Source organism: Octodon degus, unplaced genomic scaffold, assembly GCF_000260255.1.
Source record: "Octodon degus isolate 3935 unplaced genomic scaffold, OctDeg1.0 scaffold00047, whole genome shotgun sequence".
Classification (NCBI taxonomy): Eukaryota; Metazoa; Chordata; class Mammalia; order Rodentia; family Octodontidae; genus Octodon; species Octodon degus.
In genome coordinates, this window is record NW_004524623.1 from 2,110,197 (window position 1) to 2,134,257 (window position 24,061).

At 39.8% G+C, this 24,061-nt stretch overlaps 2 pseudogenes; one reads left to right on the top strand and one right to left on the bottom strand.

The window, feature by feature from the left end:
* LOC101589788 overlaps window positions 1-18,772 on the bottom strand; it is a 53,890-nt pseudogene extending 35,118 nt beyond the window's left edge.
* Window positions 18,773-23,789: 5,017 nt separating this feature from the next.
* The window catches only part of LOC111817031, a 494-nt pseudogene continuing 222 nt past the window's right edge, over window positions 23,790-24,061 (top strand).

Consider the following 24,061-nt stretch of genomic DNA (forward strand, 5'->3'; position numbering starts at 1 on the left):
TCTTGATCATATTTAAAATCAAAGTTTTTCTTGCAAAAGATACTGTTTTCAGTGCTGTACAAAATGTTTATGTAGCACAAGAATACTCCACTATTATCTCTGGGATTTTCTTTCAAGTTCAGGCCACCAACTTCAGCAGATACTGGTAACTGTTTGAGCTCACCACATATCAGTGGAAACATGTCAACCACATTTAAGGTTATATGAGCAGAAGCAATGATAACTAGACCAGGACTTCCACCTGACCAACAACAACTATAAGATGTCATTGACTATAAGATTTCAGATACTGGACTATATTGGATCATTTTGCTGAATTCAAGCACCTACAATATTTAAATGGCAAGGATATGCCCATTTCTGACAAAACTAAACAAAAAGGGGATATAAATGAAGGACCATTTTGTATCTGTATATACAAAATAGTTAGGCTAGATATACAGTTACTTTCTCTTAATTCAATGAGAAGAAAGATTTGTACTAATAGTGTTTGGACAGGATATCATGTCTGCATCTTGTACTATGAATAACCACTATGAAGAAAACAATATGCAATTTATTCATTATTGAAACTGTCCTATTAATCAGCTTTGAAACTGTCTCATTGCTATTTGTTTCTCAATAAAATTAATTTTAAAAAGATTTAAGATGCATTAAAATGTAAATAAATACATTCAGGAGAGAGGAGATATATCCTAAAATTGATGCTACAGTCTTTATTTAACTGCCACTACACACAGGGACAAGCTGCAGGTTAGAAATTAGAGTTAGAGAAGTGTCTTCTGATCACTGTTTTCTCCAAGTTTAAAGTTCCAGTATATTTTCAAGATTAGAATACAGTACCCTGTGAAGGCTCAGCCAGCATCTGCAGGCTGACCTCAGTGTCTCTAAGGGACTCTAAAAGTCCTCACCACTGTGTCATGCAACTGGAGCCAACAAGAGCCAAAGAACGTGCTAGCCTGAGAAGAGATTTGTAGGAAACTGCCCTGACCTATACATTAAAATGAGGTCAATTTTCATGCTGACTTCATGGAGGTTACAATGGGAGCATGAGTTAGTTGGGCATTCATACAGGCGTGCTAAATGAAACCTGAAAGGCAGTAAATGGTAATGTCTTATGATTAAAGACAAGAAATAAGTAAACCTTCTAAAAGTGGACAGGATCTGCTGGTTAGCTCAGTTGTTTAAACGCCCGCTCATGCAAATGCAGGCAGGGGCAGGATACAGCAGTTTGATCCCAACCTCCACCTGCATTACCAGATCCGCCCTTAAGGCAGCCTGAGCCAGCCAAAAAGAAAAAGAAAATCATTCTAAAATTGGACAGATTCATATAAGGCATAAGAAAAGGAGGGAGGAAAAGACTGGAAAGGACAAATGCACCTCCAAATCGGCAAAATGTTTGAACTAGAGACATTCTTTGTTTCTGAGAACACTTTTTTTTTAAGTACTGCAAATCAAACTCAGGCCTTCTGCTTGCCAAGCAGGTGCTGTGCTGCAGAGCTACATCCCTGACCCAAGAACACATATATAAATTGACTTAAGACTTGTATTTTTTAAGGAAAGACCATTAGAACAGTTGCAAGTACATAAAAAAAATAATTTAATAAAGTTACTAGTTGTCTGTCTGTATTTTCTGGGATGGGTAAAAAAACAGCTCCCTTCATATTTAAACATTTTCCTTACAGACTTAGTATACAATGATTTCTAAAGGATACAGGGAAATCTCTAACGCCTAGTGCCAATTCTCATAAGCCCTGCCTTGATGAAGGACACAGTACAGTGTGTGTAGGGGACAGGAGGACAGATTATAGATGTCTACTGGTATTAGCCAGGATACTTGGCTTGGGGGAGTATAAAGCAAAGGACATGGAACAGAATGACTACATAAAACGGCCTGTGATTTGAGGCGCGGGACCAGTACTTATACTGGTGCTGGAACTCCAGGTTTTGCCAACGCCCTTTTCATTTACATCAAAATCTCAGGTGATCCCTAAATTGTCCTTAGGACAATAGCTCTATAAGTTATTGTCTAACTGTCTCTGTTACAGTAATGTGAGAGCTTGCCTCTTTAAACTTGAATGCACGTGAGCACGCCCACACACACACACACACACACACACACAAACACACACACATGCTGATGTTCACTTGCCCCATGGTGTTTGTCCCTGCTCTGAACACTTCCTACTTCCCCACCAGCGCTTGCTCACCGTCTTCTTTCCTCCCCAGAGGAAATTCTGAGTCCAATAACTAATTCCCTTTCCCCAGCTCAGTTTCATTTTTGAGGAGTTCACAACATCGTTCAAGGTTATAAAGTCATATCACCTTCATCTTTAAAAGATTCACCATAGGAAGGACAGGCATGACAAGTTATGGATCAGGTAGCTTTTCCTCAAGTACTGTGCTCCTGTGACAAGTTGTCTATGTGGATGTATGATCCAGGGCTTTCTACCCTGACTCAGAGTCTTACTCTCGTGATTCTCTGTCTGGGAAATGGTCGACTGCATCTTACAACCAGAGAGTTGTGAAGACTCTACCCAGTGCTTAAGTTTTTTTTATTCAAAGCTATTACAAAGTACTACTTTGGGCTGGTATGAGGTACAAGATAACAAATATATTCCGAATGTTATGGCCTCCTCGTTCTTTCTGGAGTCCTGAAGCCTACAACCCAGTGAAGACATATGGCTGCTGAAGCATACTTCCATGAAAGGCAAGGCCTGCTAGCCATGAAAGCATCTTTACCTTGAGGTGCTAGAGACTGTGTTCTGCTTGTGTGATGTTCAAGCAAAGTTAGGGAGGGGCACACGTTTCTACCTCCTGCAGCTCTTAGCTTCACGTCATGACCACCTGAAATCATAACTCATCTCACATTCATTTCAAACTTGCCCTTATCTAGTTTAGAACTTGAAGCAGCTTCACTCAGAGATTCACGAGCTACAGAAAACCTCTCAGTGAACTTGAGCTGAATTTGAGGTTTTGATTCAGAAGTTCAGAGTGTTCATTCAAGAGCTATGTAGGATCCTCTGCTATCTTGGGCCACAGTTTGAAATCCCATCAGGCTCACTTCAAGCCATATGGAAGAAAGATAGAGACTTCTGCCGCTCAAACTCACACGCCATACATTCGTCCCAGTGTTCCTATTGCCTCTGCAGGCTGTACTAAGTTTATACTGAGAACGTTTCTCCCTGTTTCTTATGGAAAGAAAAAAAACTATCATATTTTAGTCTCAGTAGCTGCTAGAAAATGAATTGGCAAAAAACAAACAAACAAACAAAAAACTATCAATTTCTTGACAATCCATTACACATGTTGATTGTTCCCAAAGCATTTGCTTTTCCTACTCTCAACAGATACGTTTGTTGCTTTTGAGTCCAATAATCACTAAAATTAAGATGTGTTGTGTACACGTATGAACTCTCCACAAGGAACGTGAACATTATATATGGCAAACATGTACTAATAAAAATAAACACTAAAATAAGATTTTGAACTGTATTTAAAATCATCTGGGCAATTTTTTAAGAATTATACAGTTACATAATTTCAATTCTAAAAGTCACAAAAAACTAAGATACTTTTCTCAGTGTTTAAAAAGTCTGAGCTTTCTACTATTGATTTCTCTGTGCTGGTTTTCGTCTCAATGTGAGCAGCTATTTGCATTATGAATTCATATGCATACTTGGAAACAGGATAAACTATAGTTTGTTTCTCCTTTCACTACAGATAGTAGTATATCGTAAGATGAAATGGATCAAACCCCCATAAAAGAAAGTTCTATTAATTTTGACAAGGAGGAGAAATTCCATTTCCTTTGTTGATTAATGCAAATGAAAATTTTTCTCGGTTACAGTGCTTTGGCAGACATCTGGCTACAAAGTATTGGGGTTTTCCAGAAAACACTGCTTTACAGTTGATTTCCAAGTTATTTCTCAAATCTTCAGGAAACAGATTAGCTCTGCAGTATAGCCTTATTTATTCAAACATATTAAAAATCAAAGTGAGTTTGAACTGGTAAAATGTCTGAATTGAAAACTATTTGTAAAGAAATGCATCTGGATTCCTTTTAAAGATATACGGTCGTTGAAACATGGCTAATAAAGTTTTTAAGCTAAATCCTTTGAAGGAAACTCTTTCATGAATAGAAGAGGCAGTTGAGAATAAATTATAATCAGCAATTCCATTGTTTCTAATAAATGGATTCATGAAAACTGGTTTTTTTTTTCTTTTAAAATTTAAGACTGGCCCCACATATACTTTTCACTCTCAATTTTCTGGGTATACTTTATATTCTGATGGAATGCTTCAGTCCAACTCTGAAACAGATGGGAAAAGAGCCTGGCACAGCTGTGGGCACTGCCCCTCTCAATTACAGCCTTTCTGGATAAACTATCACTCTTGGCTACACTGTCTATTTTCTCTTCTTTTGCCCCCATACCTCAGGCAAATAAATAAACTTCCCACAAGCCTTCCATTTTTCTGTTCTTCAATGAGCTTGTTTTCCCCAACTTGAGGAGACCATCAAACGTAAAACCTCTCTGACCCATCTTTCTTCCTTCTCTCTAAGTGCAAAAAATAAACAGAAAAGTCCAGAGAATACTTTCACAACGATCTCACATCTATGCTCCCATTTCCTTGGCCAGTGTACTGCTCAGCAATGGACCTTTTACCCAGTACCAGGGATTTAACCCAGGGCCTTAGCCTTGAGCTATATCCCCAGGTCTTTACCTTTTGAGACGGGAACTGGTTAAGTTGCTAAATTGCTCAGGTTTGGCTTGAACTTGTGATCTTCCTTCCTAAGGCTCCCAGAGTGCTGGGATTATAAATCCAGCTCACCACAACACTAAAAACTAATGTTGTGATTCTTGGCGTGGTAACAATCTCCCAGCAGCCCCTTCTTTGTAACCAAGCGCCTGCTAATTGGTCTCTCAGAATGCTGGGAAGTCAGATCTCCTCAGTCTTCTGGTAAATGCCTTCTACCTACTGCTTTGGACCTGCTCTGGGTGCCTTCGGAAGTATCTGATGTTTTCAATGTGGTCTCTCCCTTTTACTCAGGTAAAATTTGCACTTGAGCAGATCAATTGATTTGCTGCTTCTTGATCACACTGGGGCCTTTTATACTTCTTAACACACTCATGCTGCTCAGACTGGAATACCTTTTACACATTTCCCTTTCAAACTCCTATCTTTAGAGTTCAAGACCATTATGCCAGTCTCCATGGTATATAGGGATGCATAATTTCTTATAGACGCATTGGCCACACCTATAATTGTATGAACCACCATTGGCCGCACCTATAAATGCACGAACATATTGTGGGCTGGGGAGATAGCTCAGTGGCATAAACACCTGCCTCACAAGCACAAGTTCCTGAGTTTGATCCTTGGGAGAGAGAGAGAGAGAGAGAGAGAGAGAGAGAGAGAGAGAGAGAGAGATGAATTTTAACTTGGAACCAAGTATTGGTACAGAGGAATTGAAAAATTCAAAAGTAAAATGTATGTTTGTTTTCCAAGCCCTTAGAAAATAAACATATCATATATTATATGTATATGTATCTTGTACTCAAAAACATTTTACAGTTAGCCAAAAATTTTTACCCATATTATCTCATTTCATTTCTACACCAAACCTATGAGATAGGCAATCAATAGTTGACAAAGGTAGACTAAATCTGGGCAAGTTTTGTGGATTGGCCAAGTTTCCCAAGTGGAAAAAGTGACAAAAGCAGAATTCACACCCAAGACTTGTAATAACAACTCCAGGGCACCTTCATATCATGACTTCCATGTTAATAGAATGGTGACTTCAGTGAAGTAATTTCTGTAGCAGATGGGAAAGGAGACTGGCCCAGCAAAGGTCACAGGAGGTTTCTAAGCAGAGCGGTGGAGTGATCAAAGCGTTACTGTGGAAAGATTGATCTTGTGGTGTTGCTCAGAGGGGACAGGGGCAGGAAAGCCCTGCTGGAAACCATCCCTCACCTTTCTGAACCCCTGTAGTTTTCTGTTTATCTTCCCCTTGCAGCACTGATCGATGAGTCAGGGTTATTTACTTGTTTACTTACTCCCTCCCTACTAATGCTTTTGCTCTGCTGTAGAGCGGAAAAGATTTAGGGCAGCTTTAAATTGTCTTCTATTTTACAACTCTATAATAAAATTAAGTCTCATGTCCTCCACTTCGTTTTATGTATTGAGCAAAATAAGTATGTATTTTATATCTTCATACTAACCATTTGTTTGACATGCTGAGAGTGATGTTCAAAATCCAGTGAATGAAAGGACCCCAAAGGCTTCTGCTAAGGATGGGACAGCAGCAGAAAAATATTTAAATACAATAAAGCAATACACAGCCATTAATGGGGTGAGGCAGATCTGCTTTAATTTAAAAGATGAAAAAAAAATTTAAAAGACGAGAAGACTGTGATACACTGTTCAGTAAGTCAAAGAATACAGGCCTACGTATACAAAAAACAGAATTCATATGTGTGCACACACGCATGCGTGCATGGGTGGCACAGCTTTGTAAGGTCATACATCACGCAGAACTATCAACACTTACTGCTTCTGAGAAAAGTAATGGGATAGAGAAGAGTCACATAGATTTTTAGGTGATAGGTTGTGTCTAGAGTTTGTAGAACTCTGAACAACTTTGTACAAATGCTAAAATCCACTTGACAATAGTTTGCCTGACCTTTGTGTGTCTGAAGAATTTGATAATGTAAACAATACGTAGGTAAAGGTTAACACTACAGTTTCACATCATCTTATTGCTCCAGCAAGGGCTTTCCTAAATGTCACATGTAATCATCCAACATATTCTGGGTGATTTCAGTTTTGGACCAAAACCCACCTTTCAGTCCAACTTTCTTTTCTACGTTGCCTGCACCCTGGAAGGCTCAAAATTATATTTCACATCTGGCCTTCTGACCTCCTTTTTCATCTTTCCTTTTTGAGGAGTTTTAATAGCCAGGTTTCACAAAGCTTACCAATACTGTTAGTGTTGTCCCTGGGGACTTCAGTTGTGTGTGTTAAGCACCTGGACCTATCCCTTTTCTTTTGGTAGCAAGGACTATAATATCATGTGTGTCTAATTCATTCTTCTCCTAACTCCCTCTCACTGCCATCCCAAATGAACAGTCATTATTTTTCAGAAGGACACAATTTTATAATAGATTTAACTGTGTGAGAAAATGAAGGCTTAGGTAGATATAACTTTTGAAACTACAAATATTCAAATAGTAATTAGAACTAGAGTTTATTAGCTATAAGCCTTTCCCCTAGCATTTGAGTACTTTTTCTTTTGAGAAGTACACATTTCCACTCAAATCTTTCTTGTTTATTAACTTAATACTAAATAGTTTGCATAATTGCCTTAAAGCTCACTTAGGTTAAATTCACTTAACACTTTAATAATGACCAAAATAGTCTATCTTTTCAGATGATATAATGACTTAGTCTTATATGATCAAGTGAATCCTATCATAAAAACTGAGGCCATTGGATAAATTTTCAGGGATCTGAGGAGAATGTTCATAGCTATCAGATACCCAGTTATTGTCAATAACTGTCTCACCTTCCTCAATTGCTAATTGAGCATAATGGAAGCTCATGCAATCAAAGCTAAAGCCAATGACGCTCTCCCCAAAGGACCTACTGAGAATGGGAGGCATCAAGAATTCCTACCATTTGAGGAGGCAGGATTGCAAGTTTGAGTCCAACCTGGACCACTTGGAAGACTCTATCTCAAAACAAAAACTAAGGGTTGGGAATGTAGTTCAGTGGAAAGGTCCTGGGTTCAATCCTAGGTAACAGGGTGGGGATGGGTGCCTACTAGGTCTTCGCCATCACCATACCTCCATCCCACAGAGGAGTACTTGCCTCTATGCCACATCTCACTTGGTATGCCAGTCCTCACACAAAAAGGTTGGACTGTGGGTGACGCTTCTTTAACAGATCAGCTGGAAAAATTGAGAGAGGATTGTGAAGTTCAAACAAATTGTGCTTGTTCTCCCTGATTTCACCAAGAATCCATTTTCCAGGCAAATGTGTTCTTTTTCACCTCTGTTTCCTGGAAATTGAATCAAGTCATGGTTTTAATATTTTGTGGCCATGGATCCCTTGGAAGCCATGGCGACTCCTCTTTCTGAAAAATGCTCTCTTGCTTACGTTCAGGAAGACTGACAATTTCAAGGCATTCACCTACCTCTTGCTTCCCTAAGAAAGAGATTCTTTCTTACCTACTAAGTCAATAACCTTGAACTAAAGGAAAGAAGTTTATCTTCTAGAACAAAGTCCAAGATATAGAGTTTAAATGGAATCCCTAGTGGTTCTTAACAGATAGAATAAAGGATGATGAGTAAAGTAATAGCATGTAGGGAAACATCTAAAGAAACACTGATGAGATAATCTTATGCATATGGGACACCTCTGTCTCTGTCTCGAAGTAACTTTTAACCTCTCCTAACCTCATTGCTCTCAGCTGTAAAATGAGGGTAGTTACCATACAAGTCTCTTGAAGATGGTATAGTAAATAAAGATACAAGAAAATCTCTATTACAAGGTCTGCACAAATGCTACTATTAACATTACATGGCTTCTCTTTCCCTTCACTGAAAAGGGTTCTATGTGGGTGCTTTACACTACAGCATATCGGCAGATTAAGGTGCTAATTCACTGAAAGCTATTTGCCCTTTGACTCTTCTTCCACTGCATAAGTATAGCCTGTAATTCTTGGCAGAAAGGTGAAGGTGATGAGTACAAGCTAAAGGGAGATGAAAAGAGATGAAAACATTTTCAAATTTACATCTCTGGATGGGCTATGGCATGCCTTCGTGAAGTGAAAACTGAGAGACTGAGAGACTGTGGAATGAGAAAGCACATCCGAGCTTCCAACCCTCTGTACTCTGTCATCTGTGTTCATAACTAAAACACATACATGATCATCAGCAGCCATGGCATCTTGTCAGTGCAAAAAAAGATCCTGTGGTTCATCCCACAAACCTAACCCAAACAAAGATGACAACTGTATGAGTTATAAAGTATTGTCTCAAATGTCAAGCTCACCAACCAAGGGAGTGCTGCAATGTTGTAAACATAGCCGATGCAGCACCAAAACATTAATCTTTCCAGCTGATCTGTGAAGTGGCCAAAGTCTTGAGGTCTTTGGGTACTGGTGGTAGCAATTCTTTATGACTGGGCCGTGTAATACATCGTCCTGACCACTGCTTTTGACAGAGTTTCATTATTATGAAAAATGGTGTGGTTAAAACCAGCAAGCACCAGTTTCCCATTCAGCCTGCTCCTACAGGAGTGCATTGTCCACTCTCTCTCCAAGGAAAACAAGTAGTCTTTCAAATGATGACATAGAGTGATTAGAGATTTAAGCATTATTTATCAATTTCTATACTAGTAATCCCAACCCTTTGAAGTACATAAAGATTTTTATTTTGTGTTCTATTGAAAGACACCTGTAACATTTCCTCTAATTGGACTGGTGAAATAGCTTAGTGGACTAAGTGCCTTCTTAGTCAAGCTCAGGGACCGGGGTTCAATCCACGGCACCACATGCCACAGCAGCCCTACCCCCTGTGAGCACTGAGCCAATGACCACATCTGGGCATATTGGTGCACACCTGTCATCCCTGGACTGGGAAGGCTGACAACAGGAGGATCACTAGGAATCCAAGCTGCACAGTGAGGCCTTGTACCAAATACACTGAAAAAAAAAAATCCTCTAATCATGATTCACATGCAACCAGTTTTAAAATATGGAATGGCAGGATCTATATATGTGCTTCTTGTTTGTTAGTGTGCATATATCTATCACAAACATAGGAAACTGATAAAAACATGTTTTTGACTTCATTTTACTTCTAGGACTGAAAACTGAAACAGTTTTGAGATTATTGAAGCACATCGTTTAAATCGTACCATTGTGTGACTTGGTTTTTTTTTTTTAACTATTTTTTTAAATTTTTTATTTGTGTGTGTGTGTGTGTGTGTGTGTGTGTGTGTGTGGCCAGCTCAGCCCAACAAGGGGCCTGGGCTGGCTGGCATGTGGTGCTGGGGGATTGAACCGTGGTCCCTGTGCTTTGCTAAACTTGTTCTAAGTAGGTATTTTAGACCACTGAGCCATCTCACCAGCCCTGTGTGACTTGTTTTTAAATATTTAAAGGTATATGAAATTTTCGACCCTTCAAATGGAGATTTTGGTTTCTAACTTCATTAACAATCGATCTTTTCTTATAAACAGAACAGAAGGAACAGACAGGAACACAGAGGTATCCGTCTCCTTCCAAATCTTATTCTTTTTTCCCGTTTTTCTCTCTTCTTGGGATGAGAACCAGTTAACTTTTTAATAGGATTTATTAACTCTCAGCTGTGAGGGCAATTAAATTTGGGAATCTTCATTTTACGGAGAATCCCAAGGACTTATAGGGCAGTCTGTGATAAGTAACTATATTTATCCTAACGCTAACGTAGCCTCAATTCTTTAGTGTTTATTTCACATTTTGTTTTTCTTCTTTAATTAGCTGAAAATGCTTCTAGGTCAAGCAGACTTTCTAAGGAATGAAAAGTCTCATTCCAGGGCAATGCGTTTGTGAATGGATGAAAAATTAATTGAAGAAAAAGGTAGAGTATATGTCAGTCATTGTTAATTTAAGTGGAACTGAGAAGCTAACAGTAAAACAATATTAAATTTTCAGATATATTTTTCAGTGTGTGTTGATATTTTAGATTTTTTTCCTTTCAAGACCAGTGAGTTTTTTGTTTCTCCTGTTGTGAAATATTTTACTATATAAGCTCTTCTCCTACAAATCTTTCATATAGTTTTAAAATTTTTATCAAAAGAATGATAAAATTTTGAACATTCACACTTGTTCAATAAGATATTCAATAGGGCTGGGGAGATGGCTCAGTGGAATAAGCAATTCCCTGGCAAGTGCAGGGGCCTGAGTTCAATCCCCGGTTCTGAAAAAAAAAAAAGATATTCAATTATCCTGTTATACATTTCTTGATTTTGAGTAATTTATTCTCAGATTAGTGATTTTTATTAGATATGTAATTACATAAATTCATAAAATCTCAGGGGAATGAAATTGCAAAATTGGAGAATTGATTTGCTGTAATGTATGAAAAACTTCTTTGTTTTCATTATTTTTTAGTATGGTTTTGGATTTCTAAGAATTTGCACCCTTAATTTTGCGAACCCATTATTTCAAACTTCAATAATCCTAAAAAATGAAAACTGAAACTTTGAGTTTTTTTATGGCTTTAACTTGATCATTGCCTTTCACCTAGAAAAGGGCAAGAATTTGCCCCCAGCTAAGCCAAATTTATGGAAAGCTTGATAAAAATGTAGAATGTTTTGTGTATGTGGTGATGTACACAGTGGTATGACCTCTCCTGCCTTCAAGTTTTATTATATGAAACATTCATGTCACTTTTCTGGAAATGCTAACCCTAGCTTCCTAAGACTCCTTTAATTTATTTTTTCAGTCAAAAGGAGAAGGTAATTTGCAATGAGTTTAGTGTTGTGATAATGTATCGGGGTTCATGCTTTAGTGAGAGGTCAGAAATGAATTACATTCAGTTTTCTCACTTGTGGAAATGGAGAAAGAGTCCATGGTTCATGAAAGATGCCACAGCGTGCTTAGCTCCTGAGACAGGGTAGCAAGCAAGGAACTGGAAATATATACAAATGAGAAAGTTAAGATGTTTGTAATAAAATAATTTAAGCAACAAATTTCATAAAGACTCAATGTGAGAAACCTGAGACCATTCTGTCTCTTGGTATTTGGTTCTTCAATAAAATTTCAAACCATTATTGTCATAAGTTTTTTTGTGCTTTTGTGGGATCAAACTTGGAACCTTGCTCATGCCAGGCAGGTACTTATGCCACTGAGCTGTCTCCCCAGCTCTAGTAGGGCCAGAGAGATAGCTCAGCAGACTAAGCCCCTCTTTAGGCAAGTACAGGGACCTGGGTTTGATCCCCAGCACCACATGCGCTCAGGACCCACCCCCAGACACTCTGAGCCGGCCACCAAGACTGTGTGTGGTGGTAGCGCTTGCCTATAATCCCAGTGCTAGGAGGGCTGAAAACAGCAGGATCACTACAAGTCCAGGCTGCATAGGGAAACCCTGTACCAAATACATGAAAAAAAAAGTTTTGTACTTTATCCTCATTTCTGTTTTTCATACTGAATGGTCCAAAATAAGCATTCAGATTGATGTTCCTATTCAGAATTTGTTGGCTGCTGTTAGAATTCAAAAATTCTGTGATGGTAAACATATACACACCTCATATCTTGATATTTTAAAAAATGACACTAAGGTTTAAATTCTGTCCCTTTCCTTGTTTATCCCAAACTGTGGATCACATCTACTCCCCTGTCTTGTAAACTGGAGAGAGTTCTAAGTATCTTTAGGCATCTCCTGCTCTTCTCATCTACGCCTGTCTCTTAGTTTTTCAATCTGGTCTTCACATGTTAATTTTGGCCTTCCACTAGTCAGGCTTCCTGCCGTGGAATCCAGATAGAAAGAATAATATGAAAAGAGGAAAGTAAAGAGCTGAAATGTCAACAGATAGGAAGGAATGGAAAGGAAAGATTAAGGCAATTCTGCACTACAAAGGCATAGAAAAAGCAAAAGAATCTGGGAAGGTTAATTATATTAGGCCTGTAAAACATTTGAGCTTTTCAAGGGAAGGCTGGGAAATGAGGAAACAGGTCAACAAAGAGATACGGAAGTTGCTGTTCACCATCAGACAGGCAGGGCCTGCCTCTGATCTGGGACTATGTCCAAAGGCCAGTGAGGGATTTAAGAGCTCGGGGTCCCCAGGTCAACTTAGCCCTGCGACCATCTTTATTGTCTGAAAATTTGGGGATTAACAGGATGGTGAAAGGGCAGTCTTCAGAGAAGATAGTTTTTTTCTTCCCAGGAGTAACAGTTTGAATTTAAGGATCAATTTTTATTCCTACCTCCACAGTCCCCTCAAATGTCCTAAAGCCCTGTGTTCAGCAATAAGTCAAAATCTAAGGGGCCCAAGGTGATTGAATATATTTCTTTTTCTTTTATGAGCAGAATACATTTATTGAGAGAAAGAAAGCTCCTGTCCCGAGAGAGGGGGGGGCGAGCGGGTAGTTCCCCCTTTTCTAGTATAGAAAGTCTGATGGCATCTTTCTGATGCTTCCAGGGTAATTCTAGATAGCATGACTTAAGTTTCAGTGACTGATCATACATCGTTTGTGAGGATATTTTCGTGGCAGACACGATTTGCACCTGTTATCTGAATATAATTATGAACAGCATGTCTGTTACTCTCAAAAGAGATGGACGATAAATTCTAAGGTCATCCTAAAGTTTAAGTTTTGAGATTTCCAAGAGACCCAGTAATCCACCAGCCCTTTTGAAAGGGTTTAGAGTCTGGATGATCATAGATCACAAGTTAACAAAGATCATTCAGTGCCTGAAATCTCTCTGAAAGCTAGAGAGTGAGGAAACAACCATAAACTAGTATCACTGTGTGTTGTAGATGTGTGGTACAGTGTGCAAACCTTCAATCCCTGCACTTTGGAAAGCTAAGGCAGGCGGAGCACAAGTTTGAGCCTGGTGTAGGCAACTTAGCAGTTTAGCAAGTCTCTGTCTCAAAAGGAGAGAGAGAGAGAGAGAGAGAGAGAGAGAGAGAGAGAGAGAGAGAGAGCCAGAGCTAGAACTCCATGTGAGTTCTGGGTTCAATTGTTTAAATAAGTAAGCAAATGATTAAACAAATATGCAAACACTGAAAACTTGGAGATTAACAGGACAGTGAAAACAGTCTTCAGAGAGGTTAGTCTACTCTTCCCAGACTACCAGGCTAAATTTAAACTCACTTTTGATCCCTGCTTGCACATTCCTCCAAATATTCTAAGGCATATGTAGTTATAGAAGACCAGCAACAAATTTAATTTTGGATGAAGAGCTATCAGATTTGGGGGTATTTTTAACTTTTAAACTCAGCAGGGCACAACAGTACACATCCGCAATCTGAACTACTTGGGAGGCCGTAGCAGGCGGACTGCAAACTCCAGGAAAGCCTGGGCAACTTAGTGAGACCTTGTCTCTAAACAAAAATTAAAAGGGTTGGGAATGCAACTCAGAGGCAGAGCACCTTTGTGCTTTATCTCCAGTATGGGCAGAAGGAGCATCTGCAATCCTTAGATTCCTGGAAACTTACAAGTCACTGAGTTTGGCATGGATTCCTATGACCTTCCAGTGAACATTCTGATGCTTATGTCTAATAATGAACTAGCTACATAAGCCATCCTGAATACAGGTAGGTTTCCCTACTGTATGCATTCAGTTTCTCAAAAGAAAGTAAATAAATAAATAAAAAGGTAGCAAGATAAGCAAGTGTGCTCTTGTTCATTCTGCTACTCCTGGAGGAGTTAACAGAACGCAACAATGAACACTATAGAAGGCCATGATCTATTATATAAACAAATACCTTCGAGAACATGTCAGTTCATTATTATATTTGTTTTTTTTTAAAGCTTTTTTTTTTAATATTTATTTATTACATTTATTTATTGTGTGTGTGTGGCCAGCTCAGCCCACCAGGGGGCGGGTCTGGCTGGCATGTGGTGCTGGGGATCGAACCGCGGTCCCTGTGCTTTGCCAAGCTTGTTTCAAGTAGGTGCTTTAGACCACTGAGCCATCTCTCCAGCCCTCATTATTATATTTGATCAACAGTACAACTTATGAGATAGGTATTGTTATAATCATTGAAGAAAATCAACTTTACAAAGCTTATACAGCCAGTAGGCAACTATTCCTATAAAAGCACTGGTAAATAGAAATAAAATCAAGGAAAATTCTACCATTAAAAAATCTATTTGTACAATTTTTAAATTTTCAGGGGCCGGTGAGATGGCTCAGTGGTCTAAAGCACCTACTTAGAACAAGCTTAGCAAAGCAAGGGACCACGGTTCAATCCCCCAGCACCACATGCCAGCCAGCCCGGCCCCCCGGTGGGCTGAGCTGGCCACACACACACACACACACACACACACACACACACACATAAATAAATAAAATAAAATAAAAATAAATTTTCATGTACAGCTTCATTGGAAGTAACCAGAAGAAACTTAAGTCTCAACTTCTTTGCTAGCCAATCTAGAATGTTCTAAGCATTAAGCTCAATTAAGCAAGCAGTTGCTGTCTAGCTTTGTAAGAATTCATTGCATAGTGACTTACTTAATAACTTTATAATCAGGAAAGACTTCAGATAGCATGTTCATGTCTCCCATTGAAAACTAAAGTTTGATTTCTTCGTACTAAAGCTTATGACAGGTTCTAACTCTACAGCTTAAAGATAGAAATTAACAGAATGTGACTATTAACCCCGAATCTTCCTTCCCATGAATCCAAACTTAATTCCATTAATATTTTCAAGTGATATGACTTTGGAATGTCATAATGCAAGTGACATTCTCCTCTAAATAAACCCTCAGTTGTTCCTTAGGGATATTTGAGCCTCACTGTTTAGCACCTTGTGCCACAGGTCAATAGCTCTTCAAGGAGGCGAATACAACACATGCAGAGTGGCTGTCCTAGTTATAACTCTACTTTGATGATTCTTATAAATTTTCTTACCTTTTTTATTAGGAGAAAAAATTGCAGTTAAATTAGTGCCCAGGAGAAGAAGAATAGGGTTGGAGAGCTAGCTTAGCTGCGTAAGCGCCTGTCTGACAAGTACAAGGTCCTGAGTTTGATCCCCAGTACCAATGGAAAGAAAAAAAAGAATAGGACCGAGGTGGTATTGCCTGAATGTCTACATTTAAGGGTAATTTTAACAAATTTTACTTTTTGTTCTATTGTTTACAAGTCAAGTGTGTGTAACATTTATTGAGATACTTTACATAAATGAATGTTCTTTCAGTTTCTTCTTTCTTCTTTTTTAAAATAATTCTTCACGTCCTCTCAAATCCAGCTTGATAAGTGATGTTCCAGTTTCTGAGAGGAGGCAGAAAGCCTGGTAAATATAGAATTTCACCTTTCACTTACTTTTCTGTGATACATCACACTCTACTTGTTATTAAAGATTTTTTATTTAGAAATTTCCTCAACAATGAAGCTTTATTTGAATTGTAAAGTGTTGGTGTATTAATCCTTTTGATTTTATATGGATATGACTCCTAACATGGTAGACAGAACTTAGTCATCTGCACAAAACTTTGCATGATAAAATAAAAAATAAATTACATTTCCCTTTTTTTGTTAAGTGAAATATAATTCTTCCAAATTTTTACAAAAATTACCTGTGTTATTGCTCTTCAGTAACTAACAACAATTTAAATTGCTTTCAATTAGCTCGGGTATGTGCAGTTTAAATTCTCTAGTAGCCTAGGGAGAGAATATTTAATGTCTCTTAAACATCAATCGCATCAGTTTTCAAATTTGAGCATTATTTAATCTTGCCTTTATGTTAACATATTTTTTTTTTCTGTCCGGGTAGCAATTATTCTACCGCCGAGTTTGTCATGTACAATATCCAGTGGAACTACCAATAATCATGCTAACAGTGCTAACGAAAATATACAGTTAAATGACAGAGACAATGAGTTCACACCATTTTCGTTTATTTGTTTTCCAGTGAGCAGTTTAACATGTCAGTCCCCAGAAAGAGAAACAATCATAAAGAGGCTTAACATTACTAATGAAACAATCAGTATCAAAATATTTTGTGCAACAATTTGTCTCTGTTCATATAATAATCTGTCATCTGTACGATTTGCTTATTATGTGAATTAACTCCGTAATTGCTCTGAGATTGAGTTTAGTGACACCATTTAACTGCTCCAGCTCTGAGGGCTTTTATTCAGTACTTTTAGGAAAAGAGCTGTCGAGCTAATCTGAGGACACTTAGGCAACGCCAATAAACTGCCACCAATTGAAACCAGTTAGCTTTCTCTTGATTTGGTAGAGATTTTAACACTTCTCCCTCCTCACCCTCGGATTCCACTCCTGCCCCTCGCTCTTCAAAACTTTTTTTTTTTTTTTTTTTTTTTGCAATAATTGTAAATGTTACGGCCAGCTCTAAATTTTCCCTGAATCGCTGAAAGTCAAATCTCCCTGGAGATGCGGTTGAGCGGAAAGCGTTCCAAGCTGAGACGCTGGACCTTGGCGAGGTGGGAGGGTCTAAAACTCTCCTCCCTGCCAGGCGCTCGCGCCCGGACTCGAGGTCGTGGCCACGCCGGGGGCTCCCTCGGTGGCCCCTTCGGGTGGCCTCGCAGGAGGCGGCTCCGCGAAGCAGCCACTCCACGGTCCCGAGCTGGTACCGCGCGCCCGCGGCGCTGCCCTCAGGATAGAAACCTCTCTCTTTCCAGGGGCAGCGGGGACCCCGCAATGCCCCTTCCGGCGCAAGGGGCCACCAGGGCGAGGACACCCGCGGTGCGTCCGTCTGCGTCTGGGTAGCTGAGAGCGCGCGGCTGGAGGGACACGGCCACCGGGCAGTAGCGAGACGCGCGGGGCGCTCCTGGTGCTGCCTGCTGGCCCAGGGCTTAGCTGAGGCGGGGAGGAGCTGCTAAGTGCTGCTCTTGGGGCCTGCCGAGGTTTTGTGCACAAAAGCTATTTTAAGCACAAAAGCCACCTACGGAACACAAATGCAGGGCAGCCTCCAACCCATTCATAACGTCTATGTGCTTGCATGCCAGCGCGTCAGACTTTCCATCCTAATTTCCCTTTCACTCTAGTGGCCAGAGTTCAACTATTAGATTTTTATTTAATTTCATTTCATTTACTGTACTTCATAATGGAAGTTGGTTAACATCTCTCTCCCTAGGAGACTTTTACTTATTTTTTAAAAAAAATCCTTGATTGACAACACAAATGACATAGCTGTGTAAGTTGGTATTTCAACTTAGTCCTCTAGGAGTACATTCCTAAATCTTTCAGTTGCAATTAATTGAGACAAATGAGTGTAATGACTTAATGATTGGCACAAGGCTTTGGGGTATTTTTGTTTGTTTATTTGTTTGTTTTCTGTACTGGAGATTGAACTTCAGGACCTTGTGCTTTCAAAGCAAGTGCTTAAGCCACTGAGCTATCTCCCTGGCCCCAAGTGTAATGACTGGGAAAGGAAAATTAATAAGATAATTTTGGAAATAGAAAGGACCAAAGGCGAGTAACAAACATCCATTCACTTACCAGAGACTTCATGACTGGTCAGAATTGGAGGACAAAGCAATGCGAAAAATGTCACATTCTCCTTAGATCTTAGTATCTTGTCTGGGCAAAACTCCAGCGATTGACACTGGAAAGAAAGGGACAAACCTGTGCAATAGATTCCCAAGAGCAAATAGTACATGTAAAGGAGCCTTTGACAGGACATCATTTATCTACTCCATGAGTGCATGAGTAAGTAATTTACATTGAGTGAGTATTTAATGACCTGCTCTGGTGAAAAGGGGAAGAAACAATGGAGCAGGGGTGAAATTACGAATTAGCACAGATTATCCAATCTGGCAATAGGTGAGAGAAGGAGATTTCACAAATAAATGGTAGCGAAGGGTAGAAATCATCAATGCCTCCAGATAGGGTAGAAATAAAATACTGGGGATTTCAGGAGAGGGGAGATTACTTCCAGCTGAAGGAGTGTTCTGTATTAAACTGAGTCTCTCCAAACTTCAAGTCCGCTTTGGGTTCCATGTAAGAGAAGATCCCTGAAAGTAGTTTCTCTGTAAAATGAATCCTTGATACGGATTTAGTGCATTACCTCCTCCAGAGCCTTTGGCATGTTTCCTTTTATCAGCTTAAATTGTCACTTTCTTCTCTTTTACATTTCTTAGGCACTCCTGTTTGGGGTCAATTCCTATAAATTGAGGCTGAGTTGAGATGACACAATCAAAGGGAGTTAAAAGTTATGTGTGTGTGTGTGTGTGTGTGTGTGTGTGTGTGTGTTATTTATTACTTCTTTCCAGAAAGAAGCTGGGTGGTCTCTGACTAAAAACACCCCATTGTCAAGGAATTGGTAAAATCGAAATAGAAAATGAGAGAGACAGACAGACAGACAGACAGACAGACAGACAGACAGAGAACTTGAAGTAAACCAACTCTAGGATCTAACTAGATGGCTGAGCGTGAGCTTCAGATGTGGATCTGACCTTCTGAGTGGCCAAGGTAAAGAGAGAGAGAGAGAAAAAAAAAAAAAAAACAGAAGTGATATCAAGCTTGACAGTGGGGAAAAAGCAAAGAATGCCAGGCTTTACGTGAAATGAAATTACAGAAGGAATTTACTATATGGAGCACCCATAAAGACAGTGAGGGATGTGACAGGCAATGTCCTAACAGTACTTTTATAGAAAAGCAAAAGGGGATATAATAGCCCTGTTCCCTACAATAACCTCCCATAAAAATCAAGATTTGCATCCAAGTGGGTCTTTGCAGGCTAAACTGGCCTGAGTCTGTATTTGGGGTTCACTTCCAACAGTAAACGATATATGGTCTGGGCAGTGGTCCTCGTATACCACACATCTCTGGTGGGATATTGATAAGAACCAAATAATTCTAAAAATTAGGATTATTTGTTGGCAAGAGCCTAGTGTATAAGTATTACTTTTGGATCAGAGAGGGCAGCTTTGTGGGGTGTGGAAAACAACTAACAAATGCTACATCTGCCAGCCTCTGCGGCAGTTGCAGCAGCAAATCAGGCCCTTCCCACCCTAGGAGGACCACCCCAGTTGGCCTCAGAGGCAGGCTGCAGGGGCACCTTGAGGGTGAGCCAAAATTTTCCTTAGGAAGTTGCTTTGAATGTGCTCCAACACTTGAACAAATGTTTAATTGAGTCCCTAGAGCTCCACACTGTTTTGGCATGGAAAATTTTCAAAGCTGGTGTTTCCTCATCACCCACCGTGGCTGGCGGAAAACATCGGTAGGACTCCTGGAAACATCAGCAGTACCTCTGACTGAGCCACAGGGCTTTCCAGGGCGGCACTCTGTGACAGCTCCTTGCAAAAATGGAACCAAGTGCCATTAACTCCTGGTTGTTGTTGGGTACTGTGATGACATTTCTCTCTCTCTCTCTCTCTCTCTCTCTCTCTCTCTCTCTCTCTCTCTCTCTGTATTTATTTTGATGGCTCATCATAATAAATACAATCAGACCACAGAGATCTATTTCACTTCCTATTTGCTATGGCAGGAGACTTTTCATGGAGCAGGGACATTATCCTGTTTGATACTCCTTCAAGGAGTTATTATTCGATCTGTTGAGAGACTACTCCTTTGTGCCTTGGTTCTAATAGAGGATGTTGGGATGGAGAGTTTTTCTGGAGAAAATCTTTATTGTAGCAAAATATACATCACATAAGTGGCTTACCATCTTAACCACTTTTAATGGCACAATTTTAGTACAGTCACACTATTATGAAAGTACCATCCCATCTATTTTAGAACTGTTTTTGTCCCCTCCCCAGAAATTCTGCATCCTTTAGATACTAATTCCCTGTTCCTCTTTTCTATAATCTTTGGCAACCACCATTCTATTTTCTGTCCATGAAACTGGGTATTATAAGTGGAATCATATACTATTTTTATTTATTCCATGTAATATATTATCTTCAGGAAAAATCTTACCTAAAAGAACACGATTAACTAATAACCAATTGAAACCATGTGAGGTGACCCCTAACCAGTTCCAAACCACAAACCAAAAGTCTATGAAAGTTGCAAACCTTCTCACTAGTTCTTGGCAAGTACAATTTCTGCAGAAGATGATAGGAGATATATCCCCAGACACTGAGACGATAGCCACACCTTTCATCTGCTTAGCTCCTTGTCTAAAATATTAGGTCGAGCGCTTCAGACACATAGAAATGTCTGTCACTGGAACAATCATGGACCACAAGGCAGTCTTGCTTTTAGGGATTTCAGCTCATGGTCCATTGGCCCTGTTGCCTTAGGTCTGTGTCAGTCAATACAACACAATGAAAGCTTCTGTTGGAAAAAAAAATGCATTTACCTAATGGCAGAATACAGTTGTAGGAGATCAGAGAGTTAATCCCTGGGGAAAACTAAGGGGCCCTGGCCTACTGAAGAGGAAATGGGAAGCAGAAAAAGACAAGAACTTGCTCTTACCTTTTTTCTTCTTTTCTTTGGGGCAAGGCAGTTAAAACCCAGGCCCTTGATCTTGCTAGGCAAGTGCTCTACCATTGAACTATACTCCCCAAGCTCATAAATTTTTATTTATCTGTGTGTAGTACTGGTGACTGAACCTAGGGGCTACTAAGCTACATCTCCAATCTCCTTCTCTTATTTTTTACTTTGAGATAGGATCATCCTAAGTTAGCCAGGCCAGTCTAAAACTTGTGACCCTCTTGTGACCCTCTTGAGTAGCTGGGGTTACAGGGAGGCACTGTGGGGCCTACCTGAGTCTGCCTTCTTCTCTTTCTTTCTTTCTTTTTTTTTTTTTTTTGGTCATGGGAAGCAAACTCAGGACTTCACACTTGCCAGGCAGGCACTTTTGCCACTGAGCTATATTCCTGGCTTGAGTTTGCCATTTTTAAGGCAGATGGGCAAGATTTGATAGTCATGTCGGTTCAGGAAGTGATGCTAGGCCTTTGGATGATCAAATGCACCTATAAGTGTTGTCCTGACAGAAAGAGGAAATATCAGAGAGGCAGCACATAACGAAATCAGTTTTGGGTCTGGTGCATGGACGGGAAAAATATGGTTGAAAGGCCTGGAAGACCTTTCGCACAGTGGGATACTCATCTTTGCAATTTGGTCATTCACTCATTTATTTATCCAGCTAAGGGGCTGTCCAAATAGCTCTGCAGATTAATGTGCCTGCTTAGGTAGGCAGGGACTGGAGTTTGATTCCAGCCTGCTGTGCCGGCCCCGCCCTCCTCCTCCCCTGGGGAGTGCAATGAGATAAGACTGAGTGTGGAGACACCATCTGAAATCCCAGCACTTGGGAGACTGAAAAACAGGAGGCTCACCACGAGTCCGATCTGTGTAGTGAGACCCTCTAGACCCTCTAGACCCTGTACTAAATTTTAAAAAAATCAAATATTTATCCAACTAATATTTGAAAGCCCAGTACTTGCTAGTACATTTGCATATGTGATTTCAACTTGAAAAGTGGTACAAAATAAATAGTGCTAAGACAATATAAAATATCTTAAAGGAAGAGCTCATACAAGGGGCAACTTTATTTTATTTATTTATTTATTCATTTGGCAGTACCAGGGGTTGAACTCAGGACCCTGTGCTTGCCAGGCACAAGGGGCAACTTTAAAGCCAAAGGTTAAAAAAAAATAAGATTAAAAAAAAAATAAAGCCAAAGGTTACAGGATAGATGAAGTCATTCATGCAGAGTAGTGGGGTAGAGAAACCCAAAGAAAGTACACTAAAAGAAAGTAAAGGTGCATATGGCATAAGAATTTTGAAAATTGCTAAGAAAATGGTGGTGACAGAATCTAATTTTTATGGTTTTAAAAATTATCTTGCATGTGGGGGAAGGGCTGTGGAGGGTGTGAGTGAAGAGATGATGGGTGAAGGAAGGAAGAAAAGATTGGAGCGAGGTGATAGCAGGAAAGCCAGTAGATAATAGAAACCCTGATGAGCCATACAGCGTGCACTAGGCCAGGACAGAGCTGACATGGAATTTGGTGATTTGTAGACATCCTTTGGAAGGAAGATAAAGAAGATTTGGTGATGGACTCAATGTGGGAGTAAAGAAAGGATTTTCAAAGTGATTCCCAGGTTTTCACCCTCATCAGTCAGGTGTTTGGTGGAGTTGTTTTCATGTAAATATGGGCAGAGAAACATGTAGGAGATGTGAAATCAGGAATTCCGTTTGGGACCTGTTGCATCTCCAGTGCAGGGGCGTTTTCCAGCAGACAGAAATGAGGGACTGAGCTCAGGGGACATATTTGTGCTGGGAATAGACATTTTGGAACCACCAACATATCTGTGGAGTTAACATCCCTAGGAATGTATGATATCACCTTGGGACAGAGGAAGGAGAAAGCCCTGGGAAAACTCAGCAGTAGGGCTGTGAAAAAGGGGATGACAACCAAGAAATCTAAAAATTTTTACTAACAGTTTAACTAACACTACAGATTTTTGAGACAGCTGCTTAGAGTAAAGGATATATTATGACACCATGGGAAATTTTACTTATAAACCCTTTTCAAAATACTGCTTTGCACTGGTACATTTTTTACTGAGTCACATGTCTCCTACCAGCTAAAGGGACATTTGTTGTTATCCATTTGTTGTGCTTAAGTTGCCAAATGGAAAAAGAAAACTTAGCAAAACAAAACAAAACAAAAAAGAGGAAAGCTTCTGACTGATTAAAAAATGAGCATACAATTTAGTTTGAAGTGTCCAGCAATTATGATTGTATAAACATTGTTTACATGCTTCCTCTTTAATTTTAATACCAATTTGCTATAATACAATGCACTTATGATGACAACTTTAAGATATATTTGCTATTGCAAATCAACCGTTTTTCATTAAAGTTGTTCTGAAACAAACTCCAGGATAAGAAATGCCTTCAGCAGCAGAGAAAAAGTAGCTATAAATATAAAAGAATAAGTAACAAGGCAATTTTTATTGTGCATTTAGTGTTTCCATCACTCAGAGCTTAGAAGTAGATGGCTGAGAAGAAAGGAAATTTGAACCATCTTCAATTCAGACCAGACAGACAGACTGACTGAATGACTGACTGGTGACTGGTGTGTAGCTTAGTGAAAGAGGCGCTTAAAACAAAAAAGATCTGGCCGGAAGTTATACTTGCAACCGCGGCCTTTCGTCCCACAATCCACCGCGCTCTTCCTTTCCAACTTGGGCCCGGCAGAATGGCTCCTGCAAAGAAGGGTGGCGAGAAGAAGAAGGGCCGTTCTGCCATCAACGAGGTGGTGACCCGAGAGTACACAATCAAAATTCACAAGCGCATCCACGAGAGTACACAATCAACATTCACAAGCGCATCCACGGAGTGGGCTTCAAGAAGCGCGCCCCTCGGGCACTTAAGGAGATCCGGAAGTTTGCCATGAAGGAAATGGGGACTCCCGATGTG